The sequence below is a fragment of the Engystomops pustulosus genome, chromosome 6 (genome assembly GCF_040894005.1).
Source record: "Engystomops pustulosus chromosome 6, aEngPut4.maternal, whole genome shotgun sequence".
In the NCBI taxonomy this organism is placed as follows: domain Eukaryota; kingdom Metazoa; phylum Chordata; class Amphibia; order Anura; family Leptodactylidae; genus Engystomops; species Engystomops pustulosus.
The window spans coordinates 65,013,551-65,027,960 of NC_092416.1; positions in this window are offsets into that span (position 1 = coordinate 65,013,551).

Here is a 14,410-nt window from a genome sequence, read left to right on the forward strand (position 1 = left end):
TTATTCAACGCGGAGCAAAAAGAAAGGGCACAATTAATGCCTTCTGAAGCCTTTGCCAGTCCCATGGAAACCAGTTTTTTGAATTTGTCTGCGTGTATTTTTTCCAGTGATCAGGTCAAAGTTTTGGAGAAGGGTCTCAATTTTGTACCCACCAGAAGGTTTGATTTATTTAACACACTGCTAGATGTCAATAGATTTGTTAGAGCACTCACAGTGAAGCGACATTTTTTTGATTGTATTGAGGATGAATCCATCCATCCATGTGAATCTGTTACTTGTGGTAATAATGAATATAACAATTTAGAGTTTGGTGACCAATGTGTATTGCTCAACCTTAACAGCATGAGTAACTTAGGTGAGAGAAATGTTGGTGTCCATACAGTTTCTATGCCAGTGTCTAACAAACAATTCTACCCTATTAATTCCAGAGTCCAAGCCATGGACCAATTTCAATCTACAGTGGAAAGGGATTTATTGAGTTTGTCCAATACCGTACTTTCTTGTCAAACCGACAACTTGACCCCCCGTCTACAACACGCCCTAAACACATTAAGACATAATGACTATATAATAATCAAAATGACAAGGACCTTTATAGATCTCTGGTCATGGACATACTCAGTGATACACTTACGTACAGAAAATTAGACATAGATCCCACTTCTGTGTTTTTGGAACAAATTAAAAACATAATACAGGAAGGTATAAATCTGGGCATAATTCCAGAGAAACACCAAACATATCTGTACCCTACCAATCCTGTCACACCAATTTTTCATGGATTGCCGAAAGTCCATAAAGGAACTTCCCCCCCCCTTTAAGACCGATCATTTCTGGAATCGGATCAATCAATGAGAAATTGTGTGAATGGATAGATTCCTTATTGCAACCTTTAGTGATTTCTCTTCCAGGCTATCTGAGAGACAGCAAAGAGGTTTTGAGAGTTTTTGAGAATTTCTCCTGGAAAAAACAGTATGTGTGGGTTACTTGTGATGTTAGCTCCTTGTATAGTTCTATACCTCATGACCTAGCCATTATTGCGCTGGCCCATCATTTATATAGATCTAGCCATTATTCAGAGGAATTATGCGAATACATCATAGATGCCACCAAATTTCTTCTCTCTCACAACTATTTTTCTTTTGATGAAACTTTCCATTTGCAGACCAGAGGTTCGCCAATGGGGGCTCGATTTTCACCGTCATTGGCGAACCTCTTTATGTCATGGTGGGAAGAGGAGTTCATTTACTCCCATCACAATATCTACAGGGATAGCATTGTCTGGTACGGGCGGTACATCGACGACATACTCATTGTGTGGTCTGGAGGTGTGCCGTCCGTGCCAGACTTTGCCAAATACCTCAATCATAACAATGTTAATCTCAGTTTCACTTTTAACGTGGATGAGGTTGAAGTACCCTTTCTTGATTTACTCTTGAAGGGTTACCCGTTAGAAGGCAAAGTTGGCACTAGCCTATATAGAAAACCCTCAGCAGGAAATACAATTTTAAATGCATCGAGTAATCACCCTACACATACCATCAAGTCTATTCCGGCAGGAGAATTTACTAGACTCAAAAGGGCATGCACTGACCAAGGGGAGTTTCTCCAACAGGCCAATGCATTACGTCAGAGATTAGCCTCTCGGGACTATCCCAAATGGATGATAGACAGAGGTTTTGAAATTGCCAATAAGAAAGATCGTGACATTCTCTTATCTACTCAAAAAACATCTAGAGCCCACTTTGAAAAGTCTAAAATAACTTTTTCCACCCAATTTAGTTTGGATTTTCCACAAATTGTTAACATTGTCAAAAAAAATTTACCCATTTTATATCAGGATGATAAATTGGATGTCATCTTAAAAGACGGATGCAATTTTGTATCTAGAAAAGGACAATCCTTGGGTGCTATCCTTTCCCCAAGTCTTTACACCAACATACAGCCGAAAAAAACTTCCTGGCTCAACATTTTAGGTTTTTTCCGATGCGGTACAACAAGATGCAATATGTGCACATGTGCCAAATGCAATGATCATTTTTTTTCTTTTGATAGAAAGGAGAAATTTCCCATTAAGTCTTTCATCAATTGTGATTCCACTTATATTGTTTACATCATAGAGTGCATATTTTGCAACATCATGTATGTAGGTTCTACCACACGCAAATTAAAAGTTAGAATTGCGGAACATTTACGAGACAGCACTAAAGATTTCCAAAAAAACATGTCAGGGGCGTCCAGACATTTTGTCAACATACACAAAGGAGATTTATCTTCTTTTCGTTTTTTTGGATTCGAAAAGGTACACTCTCCTTTAAGAGGAGGTGATAGGAGAAAATTATTACTACAGAGAGAAGTGTTCTGGATTTTTAAGTTGGGCACGAGAGCACCACAAGGTCTAAACTTCAGAACAGATTTATCATATTTTTATTAATGGGATATCTGTTTTTGTATTGATTTACAGAACGTTGTTGATTTTACATATACTTCTTCACATCGATCCATGGAATGACATCCAACTTTCCTTACCTATAAAGGGTCACAGACATCCAGATTCATACATGGATATTCTCTATTTCAAATGAATTTCCATTTATGGACCTAAGTTTGTCGTTCATATAGAGATAACATGTAGCAAATTCCCCTATGTTTATAAAGATTGTTTACAGAGATACAATATAGCAAATCGTCTTATGTTTACAGTACAATGTTTATAAAGATTGTTTACAGAGATACAATATAGCAAATCGTCTTATGTTTACAGTACAATGTTTACAGTGATTGTTTACGGAGATGTGGTCAATTTCTCTACGGTCACGAAGAATTTCATGTAAAATGGAGTTAATTCCCCTATGCTTACAGTGATTGTTCATAGAAATTTAATATAACAAACTTTCCTATGTTTTATAGTGAATGTTCACAGAGTATGTTTACGAAGATGTAGTCAATCCCTCTACATTCTAAATAATACCCACAGGGAATGTTTATAGAGATTCTCAAATACCATTATGATTGTAACTGCATACTTTTGTTTATAAAGTGAAGGTTTAGATTGTATGTTTATAGAGAATGTCCACGGACAGTTAGCATTTTCTCTCTATTCACGAAGAACATTCCGTAATAATGGAGTAAATTTCCACATGTGTTAAAGAGATTGTTTATAGAAACACAATACAACAAACCTCTACATGTTTACAGTCAAAAATGTTTACGGTGAGGTAGCTTTTTTCTCTTTTTAGAAATTTTCTACGTTCACGAAGAATACTCATATTGAATGTTTATTGAAACTCTAAAAACATCATCATGATTTTAGTTGCATATTTTTGTTTTCAAATCTCACAACATTGAAAGTGTCTTATTGGCAGCTGTCATTCATGGTTCTATCGTTCATATCTCCTTTTCTAATGAGTCATCATTTATAGATTTAGGCCTATTGGCTATGTAGGGATGCAATGTAGTTAACTTTTTCCATGTTTACAGAGAATGTTTACAGTGATTCTGGAGTATCACCATGAATTGATTTGCACCTGTATCCAACATGTCTTTGTTCCCAGATCTAATAACTTAGAATTTTCTCAAATATCAGTTGTTATTTACAGATTTATTATCTAAGATTAATGTTTTCTTCTTGCCTTGAAATATTATGATGTTTTGATTTGATGTGGATGTGTATAACACTGCAATACATGCGATCCATTCAGACAGCACCAGCTGTAACGTATTGTGATGCTTGGCTTGTACACACCCCTCATGTTTTTGATTGGTGGATTCTTCCTTTAAATTCTGAAACATTTTGTACATTTACATGCTATGACTAAGAGCTGTAATAGCTCGAAACGCGTCAGCTGTAATCTTATCCTGCCTATCATGTTTTAAATTTTGTCATCAATAAAGAAGAAAAAAAGATTTTAAAAGGAAGTGCTGCGTTTACCTTGATTGAAATTGTAGTGCACATAAATACCTAGTCCAGAAGTCTAGCTGTCACTGAAAATTGTGCTTTCCTACCTAGTTCTAAAGTCTTGTTGCATCCAGTAATACATTGATTGTAAAGTTGCTGTCAAAGTATTGTTTGGAATTACAGATCTATTAAAATGAGGAAAGCAGGAATTAAGGGACAGGGATGTAGCCGTGGTGCTGCTGGTGGTGGTGATAGAGCTTGTGCAGCAGGGAGAGGACATGTTCCGTCTCTGCCTGCTCTAAGTTCCTCTGATGCAAGTAGGTGCCAGGGTGTGTGGCATGTACTGATAGGCCCCAATAGGGGGTGATCCTGCGCTACATTTAACTGAGTTAGATAGAGCGCACATTTAACTTGCAAATTGTGTTGCACGCCCTATGTTTAAGGTGCACCACAAAACAGTTGCTGAACTCTGTCGGGCCAGTCCGGGAAAGCGACAAATGCATTATTTCTGGCACACATTCTTAATGAATGTGTCGCACCAAACATTATACACGGAAAAAGCACTTTTAGTGAAGTTTCCGTCTTTCTAAGTAAATGTGCCCCAGTGTATCAACTTCTGTGTTTCAGCCACAAGTCATGAAGCACTGCTGTACAATGACTCTTCTTGCTGGTATTCCGTTACCCATCTACCTGCCCCTGTCCCAGTATCAGAGATCCAAGTTCCAAGATTTCCAAGAACTTTTATTGGAGAAGGTGTGGGTGGTGGACTGTCCAAAGAGACTAATGATGACAATGAAACAAAACTGCCAACGACTCTGGCCTTTTTTTCTCACAGAATGTAGAAGACAGAACATGTGTCATTTGCACAGTGTGCCACCAGTCCTTAAATTGTTGCCAAAGCCATAACAATCTATGCTCCTCATGTATGACCAGGCGCTTGCAGACTAAACATGAGCTGCAGTGGCAGAGAAGCGCCTGATTCATTTGGTCCAGCCTATTCCACCTCCTACATAAACACATGACCACCTTTCTCCCCACTAAGGGGGGATGTGATACCACCATTACCATTGTCACCAAGCCTGTCTACACAAATCAGCTCTCCATCCTCTAAATCAATGATAAAAAGCAAAAGTTTGCGCCATCGTGCGCACCAGCTCAGGTATTGAATTGGAGCATGGTGGAGATGGACTGTATTAAAGATCTGATTGCGGCGGCTGTCTCAGAGTATGAAGTTCACAACTGCCAATACTTCGCCCTGAAACAACATCTCGAAACTGATACATGGAGTAGTAAGCAGAGGCAGGGACGTTACATCCCCTTAACTACCCACTGGGTTAATGTAAAGGGAGCTAGTCCTATCTGCAAAGTAGTGTGCAACAAAAGCCGGAACCTTGTAGCAGCTTTGGGGCGAGCCAAGTTGATGGACCTCCCATGTATTGCACATGTGCTCAACTTGGTGGTGCAAAGGTTCCTGGTCAACTACACAGACCTGCTTGCATTTTCGGTGTTCACAACTTGCTGCTCCTCGTTGGTCTGCAATCTAGAGGAACTTTGGTCTGCCCACCCACAACCTCATATGTGATGTACCAACTATTTTGAATTCTACTTTGCATATGCTGTACAGGGTGTGTCAGCAGCAGAAGGCAATAGTGGTATTCCAGCTCAAGAATACCTGGGTGAGTTGAAGTGGTAACCAGCAGCACTTCACCACCAATGACTGGACCTCCATGAGAGACATTTTTTCATTGCTACAATGCTTCTAATTTGCAACCAATATGGTCAGCACTGATGAGACCATCATCAGCTCTACCATCTTAATCTTCCACCTGCTTTAAATAAAACGTTTCAGGAAATGACAAAGGATATAATGGTGGCAGACTAGGAGGAAGTGGAGAAACAGCTGCCAGGCCAGTCCACACAAGACTTGCAGGGTGGGTTCCTAGACTGGTGGTCTGCTACTGCATACGCACGAATGAGCAGGTGGATGAGAAGTGAGGTATTTGGTAACACCCAAAGCAGCTCAAGGGTGTCACTGGAGCATGTCTGGGGAAATGCATAGGAGGAGGAGACAGATCCCTCTTAGGACAGCCTGTCCTTGCCTCTGGGTAGCATGGCCACATGAGCCACTATATGCTCCAGTGCCTGGGCACTGACACCTGAGTTGTCCGGATACTCAACAGTGCTGAATACTGGGTGGTGACCAGTGGCGTAACAAGACCCCAGCGGGCCCCGGTGCGGACTTAGAATCAGGGCTCCCAGATACCGAAACACTCCCTGCCTGCCCTATCCAGCACATTATTCAAAATACACATATTTCATATATACACTCCACAGACATAAGCACACATACATTATACATGCATAACACACATAAACACATATTAACACTGCCCCATATATACTCTACACACGCTATATTTATGCTACGCCATATGAAACACTGAAATTCAGTTGCACATAAATAGATATTATATATATATCCACATAGCTGTACAATACTAATAATATTGCAGTAATGAATATATCACATATACATACCGTATTTTCCGGACTATAAGGCGCACTTAAAAGCATTGGATTTCCGTGGAAATCCAAAGTGCGCCTTATAGTCCGGTGCGCCCTATGTATGGCGCTGGGCACAGGGCAGCGGACCATACTTACATAGGTCCCCGCTACCGGAGACAGCAGATCTCCAGCGGGAGATCTGCTGTCTCCGGTAGCGGGGACCTATGTAAGTATGGTCCGCTGCCGTCCTCCACCTCCCCCTCACCTTCCCCGCTCACCTTCCCCGCGTTCCCCGTCGCGTCTCGGCGTCGCGTCCCGTCGCCGCGTCACGTCGCCGCGTCACGTCGGGTCTCCGCCACGCCCCCGGACCTCCGCCACGCCCCCGGCCCCCGGACCCCGCGCCTTATAGTCCGATGCGCCTTATATATGTAATTATTACATATATAAGGCGCATCGGACTAATGCGCCTTATAGTCCGGTGCGCCCTATAGGGCAAAAAATACGGTAAATATATACCAGCTGCGAAAAACTGCACATTACTATACAGCACCAAAAAATGACTGCACTAAAGGGCTGCCTCTAAAAACACCACAGTCACTGACAGTATAATATCACAGGAATAAAAATTATGTCCTAATTACATTTATACAAAGACCGGAGGCTGTCTGATTTTAACCCTTCTATTACAATGTTCGATTAGCACATTGTAATAGATGATATAGAAAATCTGCGTATACTCTAGTATGGCAGTATATGGTAGGATCAGTCAGACAACCTGGAGTTAAAGTACCCCCTTCACACACACACATTATATATATATATATATATATATATAGTAATGGCACCCCACAGAGATATAGCAATGGCCCCCCACACCCCACAGAGATAAAGCAATGGCCCCCCACAAACCACAGAGATATAGCAATGGCCCCCCACACACACAATTTATTAAAAAAAAAAAATAAACTCTAATACTCACATTTCTTCACTCCCGCGATCTTCCTTTTTCTGGCCCTCATCGTCTGTCTTCCTCACGGCTTCTGTTCTGTGCACGTAGTAAGTCGTCCAGCGCTGGCAGCGTAATGACGTCATTACGCTGCCAGCGCTAGGACGCTTACTGTCCCGTGCGCTGCTTCAGTGTGACAGAGCGGGAAGTGTCAGCGCGGCTCACTTCCTGCTCTGTCACGGACCTAAGTTGTAGACCCGGCCCGGGCCCCCCCGTCAGATGGGCCCGGTCTCAATGGCGACCGCTGCGACCGCGGTCGGTACGCCACTGGTGGTGACCCAACTAGATCCATGCTACAGGGATACTGGGAAATATGCAAAAATGTTTTCCAAGGGGTTAAATTGAAAAAATGCCTCATTTTGCTACCTTGAAAGGCAGCCCCCTTAATACCAAGTATAACCTACAAGAAGTCTAAAGATATGGTGTGAAATTAAGCCAAACCAGTACATCTATTCCAGAAGGAACAGACTCCCAACTGTAGACAGCATTGTTTCCACCTGGTTGTGTCTCCTCAGTACAGCGTAGGGAGCTGGATTGACTAGGGTCAGACAGTAGGTGCCTTAATTGGCAATCTCTCCATAAGGAGAACACCTACTGTCTCAACCTGCTACAAGAATAGTGTATCATCCTTCATTCCCATACTAGAGTGTGAGAATAAAATAAGACAGTACAAATGCACTCTGGCAGAGTTCCAATCCAATATTGACATTTTAGTGGCAGCATGAGGAGGGGGAAGTGCCAATGCAGCAGAAACACTAACAACACCTCGGAAAGGGAGAGTTAGCATGGCTACAATGTGGAACACCATGTTCAATTCTGCTCAACCTCCACCAATGGGTATGGCACCAGGAGGCGGATATGATGCCGGATTAATAGAATTTAAATATATTTCCAGATCAAAGGAATTTTAAATTCAATTCCAACTTAATGGGATTTCAAATTCAATTCCGGATTAATAGAATTTCAAATCCAGTTAAGGATTCGTAAAACTTCAAATTCAAATACAGATTAATGGGACTTCAAATTCAATTCGGATGAATGGAATTTTAAGTTTAATTCTGGATTAATGAGATTTCAAATTTAATTCCAGATTAATGCAATTTCAAATATAGTTTTTTACTCTGCTTTTGAATACAGGCGGTCCCCTACTTAAGAACACTCGACTTACATACAACCCATAGTTACAAACGGACCTCTGGATATTGGTAATTTCTTGTACTTTAGTCCTAGGCTACAATGATCAGCTGTAACAGTTATCACAGGTGTCTGTAATGAAGCTTTAGTGTTAATATTGATTCTTATGACAACCCAACATTTTTAAAATCCAATTGTCACAGAGACCAAAAAAAGTTCTGGCTGGGATTACAATGATAAAATATACAGTTCCTACTTACATACAAATTCAACTTAAGAACAAACCTACAGACCCTATCTTGTATGTAACCCGGGGACTGCCTGTAACTGGGTCTGAACACCCAGAATACCTCTAACCTCTGTGACATTGATATTATCAATAATAATTTTTTTATTAATTCTTTGTTTATTTTTTTAACCCCTTCAGGACTGTTTTTTACTCCCCTCATTCCTAAAGCAATAACTTTTTTATTTTTATGTTGACGGAGATGTGTTTGTTATCTGCGGGACAAATTTTACTTTTTAGTGGTGCCATTTAATATTCCATGCAATGTACTGGATAGCTGGGAAAAAAATTCCAAATGAAGTGAAATTGACAAAAAAAATCTCATTTCTGGTGTTTAATTTTGTGGGCTTTGTTTTTATGGGTTTATTCTACGCACCAAATGACACTTTCTCTTTTGGGCTGCGAGGATCACAGGGAGAACAAATTGATATAGGTTTTATTAGGTTTCAGTAGATTTAAAAAAAATTTAAATCCTTTGTACATAAAAAATATTTTCCATTTTGCCAAATTCTGAGGCAAATAATTTTATGTAAGGTGTAATTATTTGCGTTATGTGCTGGCGTATCAATTTATATCAATTTAGGACCTATATGACCGTGTGATCATTTTTATTCAGATATTCATGGATAGAAAATGGGCGAAAGTGGTAATTCGGACATTTGGGCTCTCTTTTCCGTTATGGCATTCACCGCCGGGAATAATATTTTTAGTATATTGATAAAATGGATATGACGATACCTATCATGTTTATAATTTTTACTGTTTATTTACTTTAACCCTGCAGGGTTTGATTGCTAATACTATAAATTAGGTTCCGCGGTCTGGTTCGACCGCAGTATTTAACAGGTTAACTGCCGCAATCCGTGCCAGCACCGACTGTGCCAATAACAGGCTGGTGTCAGCTGTATTATACAGCTGACGCCCGCTGTGTATGGAGAGAGCTCAGCCAGTGATGTTGTGTTAATGTTATTTTATCATTTCAATATATTCCCTAGACCAGTGATTTTCAACCTTTTTTGAGCCGCGGCACACTTTTTATACTTAGAAAATCCTGGGGCACACCACCAACCATAATAGCACAAAATGACACTAAAACAGTCATAAAAGGCCTCCCTTTACTAATAAAAACCTCTAGCGGCCTCCCTTTACTAATTAAAAGACCCTAGCGGCCTCCCTTTACTAATTAAAAGACCCTAGCGGCCTCCCTTTACTAATTAAGAGCCCCTAGCGGCCTCCCTTTACTAATTAAGAGCCCCTAGCGGCCTCCCTTTACTAATTAAGAGCCCCTAGCGGCCTCCCTTTACTAATTAAGAGCCCCTAGCGGCCTCCCTTTACTAATTAAGAGTTCCTAGCGGCCTCCCTTTACTAATTAAAAGGCCCTAGAGGCCTCCCTTTACTAATTAAGAGCCCCTAGCGGCCTCCCTTTACTAATTAAGAGCCCCTAGCGGCCTCCCTTTACTAATTAAAAGGCCCTAGAGGCCCCCCTTTACTAATTAAAAGGCCCTAGAGGCCCCCCTTTACTAATTAAAAGGACCTAGAGGCCCCTTTTAGTAATTAAAAGGCCCTAGAGGCCCCTTTTACTAATTAAGAGCGCCTAGCGGCCTCCCTTTACTAATTAAGAGCCCCTAGCGGCGTCCCTTTACTAATTAAAAGGCCCTAGAGGCCCCCCTTTACTAATTAAAAGGCCCTAGAGGCCCCCCTTTACTAATTAAGAGCCCCTAGCTGCCTCCCTTTACTAATTAAGAGCCCCTAGCGGCCTCCTTTTACTAATTAAGAGCCCCTAGCGGCCTCCCTTTACTAATTAAGAGCCCCTAGCGGCCTCCCTTTACTAATTAAAAGGCCCTAGAGGCCTCCCTTTACTAATTAAAAGGCCCTAGAGGCCCCCCTTTACTAATTAAGAGCCCCTAGCGGCCTCCCTTTACTAATTAAGAGCCCCTAGCGGCCTCCCTTTACTAATTAAGAGCCTTTAGCGGCCTCCCTTTACTAATTAAAAGGCCCTAGAGGCCCCCCTTTACTAATTAAAAGGCCCTAGAGGCCCCTTTTACTAATTAAAAGGCCCTAGAGGCCTCCCTTTACTAATTAAAAGGCCCTAGAGGCCTCCCTTAACTAATAAAAAGCCCCAGTCTCCCTTTACTAATAAAAAAAACACCCTAGCTTCCTTCCCTATACAAATAATAACTTTATATACTTACCCTTGATGTCTTCTTCCGCGTACCTTCACTCCTAATGGCGATCCGCCCACCTTCTGTAGCTCCTGCAGGATGTCAGGTCGCGTTAGTCACGTGACATGGGCCGCGCGGTGGAGGAGCAACAGAAGGTGGGCGGCTCGCCGACGCGGGGCTTGTAGGTAAGTATGGGGGCAGAAACACGGGGGCGCGGCGGCAGCACTACACAGGGGCACCATAGTTCGGGGAACTTTCCCCGCGGCACACTCAACACAGGTTGAAAATCACTGCCCTAGACCATTGTGGGCAGGGGAAGTTTCCTGATATTCCCACCATTGTTCGGCTTCCTTTTTTACTTAAATGGGGCTCATTTTCAGCTCAAAATTTGGCCCAATGTCTGTGTCGGAAAGAAAATTTTGTCACAAACCTGTCGAACCATAATTTTTACCAAACCCACTTATCACTATTGATTACCTTTTTCCAAACATAAAGGTGGACATTTATCAGTGCTTTTATGCTTGTTTTCTGGCATAGAAGCACTGAAATTATCTCTATTTCTTGCGCACAGCAAGATGCGATTATTCTTTCAACGACACAAGCGCCTTGTGGGCATGGAGGAGGTGTGAAGTGGCCACTGCCAATGGCGGAGTTGGCCTGCTCAGAGCATTCCTGCCCAGAGCCTCCGCACTTGCTAAAACATGCGAAAATCCACTGCTGCATATCACCAGTGCGTGTTCCCCAGCAGCTCCCCCTTTTTCTACCCCCACCCCAGCAGCTCCTCCTCATACTCTGAGCCCCCAGAGATCAGAGTTGCTTACATACAGAGACAGAGGAAAATAACCAAGCATCTAGTGCAGGGGTTGCGAAACTATGGCAAGCGCACCATCTCCCCTTCCGTCTCTATACTAATCATTGGATCTTCGACCAGGTGGCAATGCTACTGCAAGGCGAGAGCTCCAGTGATCTATCACACTGTAGGCTGCATTTTATCTACTCTGTACTCACAAGCACTGCCTTAGAGACACAGCAGCAGGTCAGTGCCTGCCCCTCGACTCCCTCCCCGTCCTCCCCTACAGCTCGGGAAGAGTGAGCAGAGAGGCAGAACTAGGAAATGAAGCCCATTGTGGCTAGAGCCACCAATAACCATTATATGCTATCATATTCAAAGTGCAAAATATACAATACAATGTAAACAGGGTGGTTTAGCCATAAGGATAACAGTAGATAAGTGCCTAAAGTGCATAGTGCAGTCAGGGAAGGAGCTGGAGGAAATCTTTCACTATATGGGGTAATATTTCTTACTGCATGACAGTAGTGTTCCTCACTGTATGGCAGTAGTGTTTCTCACATTATGGTGGTAATGTCCCTCACTGTATGGGGGGTAACATTTCTCACTGTATGGGGGTTACATTCCTCACTGTATGGCAGTAGTATTCTTCACTATATGGCGGTATTGTTCCTCACTGTGTGGCGGTAGTATTCCTCTCTGTATGGCGGTAGTATTCCTCTCTGTATGGCATTAGTGTTCCTTACTGTTTGGAGGTAGTGTTCCTCTTTGTATGGTGGTAGTGTCCCTCACTGTAGTGTTCCTTACTGTATGGAGGTAGTGTTCCTCACTGTATGGCGGTAGTGTTCCTCACTGTATGGAGGTAGTGTTCCTCACTGTATGGAGGTAGTGTTCCTCACTGTATGCAGGTAGTGTTCCTCACTGTATGGTGGTAGTGTTCCTTACAGTATGGCGGTTGTGTTCCTCACTGTATGGCGGTAGTGTTTCTCACTGTATGAGGGTATTGTTCCTCACTGTATGGAGGTAGTCTTCCTCACTGTATGGCGGTAGTGTTCCTCACTGTATGGTGGTAGAGTTCCTCACTGTATGGTGGTAGTATTCTTCACTGTATGGCGGTAGTGTTTCTCACAGTATGGCAGTAGTATTCCTCTTTGTATGGCGGTAGTGTCTCTCACTGTATGGAGGTAGTGTTCCTTACTGTATGGGGGTAGTTTTCCTCATTGTATGGCAGCAGTATTCCTCACTGTATGGGGGTAGTGTTCCTCACTGTATGGCGGTAGTGTTCCTCACTGTATGGCGGTAGTATTCCTCACTGTATGGCGGTAGTATTCCTCACTGTATGGCAGAAGAGTTCCTCTCCATATGGTGGCAGTGTTCCTCACTGTATGGTATCATAGTATCATAGTATATAAGGTTGGAAAAAGACGCAAGTCCATCAAGTCCAACCTTTAAGAATTAAATATTTTAATGGTGGTAGTGTTCCTCATTGTATGGGGTAGTGCCGCTCACTGTATGGCGGTAGTGTCCCTCACTGTATGGGGGTAGTGTCCCTCACTGTATGGGGGTAGTGTCCCTCACTCTATGGGGGTAGTGTTGCTCACTGTATGGGGGTAGTGTTGCTCACTGTATGGCGGTAGTGTCCCTCACTCTATTGGGGTAGTGTCCCTCACTATATGGGGGTAGTGTCCCTCACTCTATGGGGGTAGTGTCCCTCACTCTATGGGGGTAGTGTCCCTCACTGTATGGCGGTAGTGTACCTCACTGTATTGGGGTAGTTTTCCCCACTGTATGTTGGTAGTATCCCTCACTGTGTGGCGGTAATATTACTTACTGTATTTGCTCCTGCTTAGTGATATAATTGCTGATGTTGGTCTTTCTATAGTGGTCTGTTAATAATCAGTATGATGATATTTATCTTGTTGTAATGGTAATGGTGATCATACTGCAGTATTATATGTACCTTATAGAGGGGGATTGTCACTAATTTTAGGCTAAATGGCTGTGTTGGAAGTTTGCGATGATTACATGGACCTCGGTTTGGAGTTTGGGCACTTGCTCTTCAAAAGGTTCGCCATCACTGCCCTAGAGCTTCCCATAGATAAATCTGATTGCTCCATTGTCCATTTAATAATGACATCACAGTCCCTGGAAAGTAAGGTTTTACAGATCAAAGTAGGTGGGGAGGTGCCTGGAGCTGGAATCTTTGAAGGCACTCTATGGGCGCACTCGATGTCGAGGTTTGAGAATAAATGATCCTTCCCAATTTTTTAACTATACAATATTACTTAATAAATTTAACTGTATCAGTTAGAGATGGGCGAATTTGTTAAAATTCGGTTTGTCCCAATTCACTGAACTTTTCAACAAAATTAGATTCGACCCAAATCGAATCATGACGAATCACGTTAAAAAACAGGTATTTCCTGGATGCAGAGAGCCTGTAGGGTGTTGTAGAACATTGTGCCATGCTCAAATATGCATAGGGAGCGTGGTTTGGTCTTCAAACAATGTTGTGTTTTAGTATGACACGCACATGACAGCCGCCGCTCTTAGAATTGCTTCACTCTTCATTTCTATGGGCACCTAAAGGGGCCGACTTGACCAAATAAGTGTAGCGGGAACGCAGCCT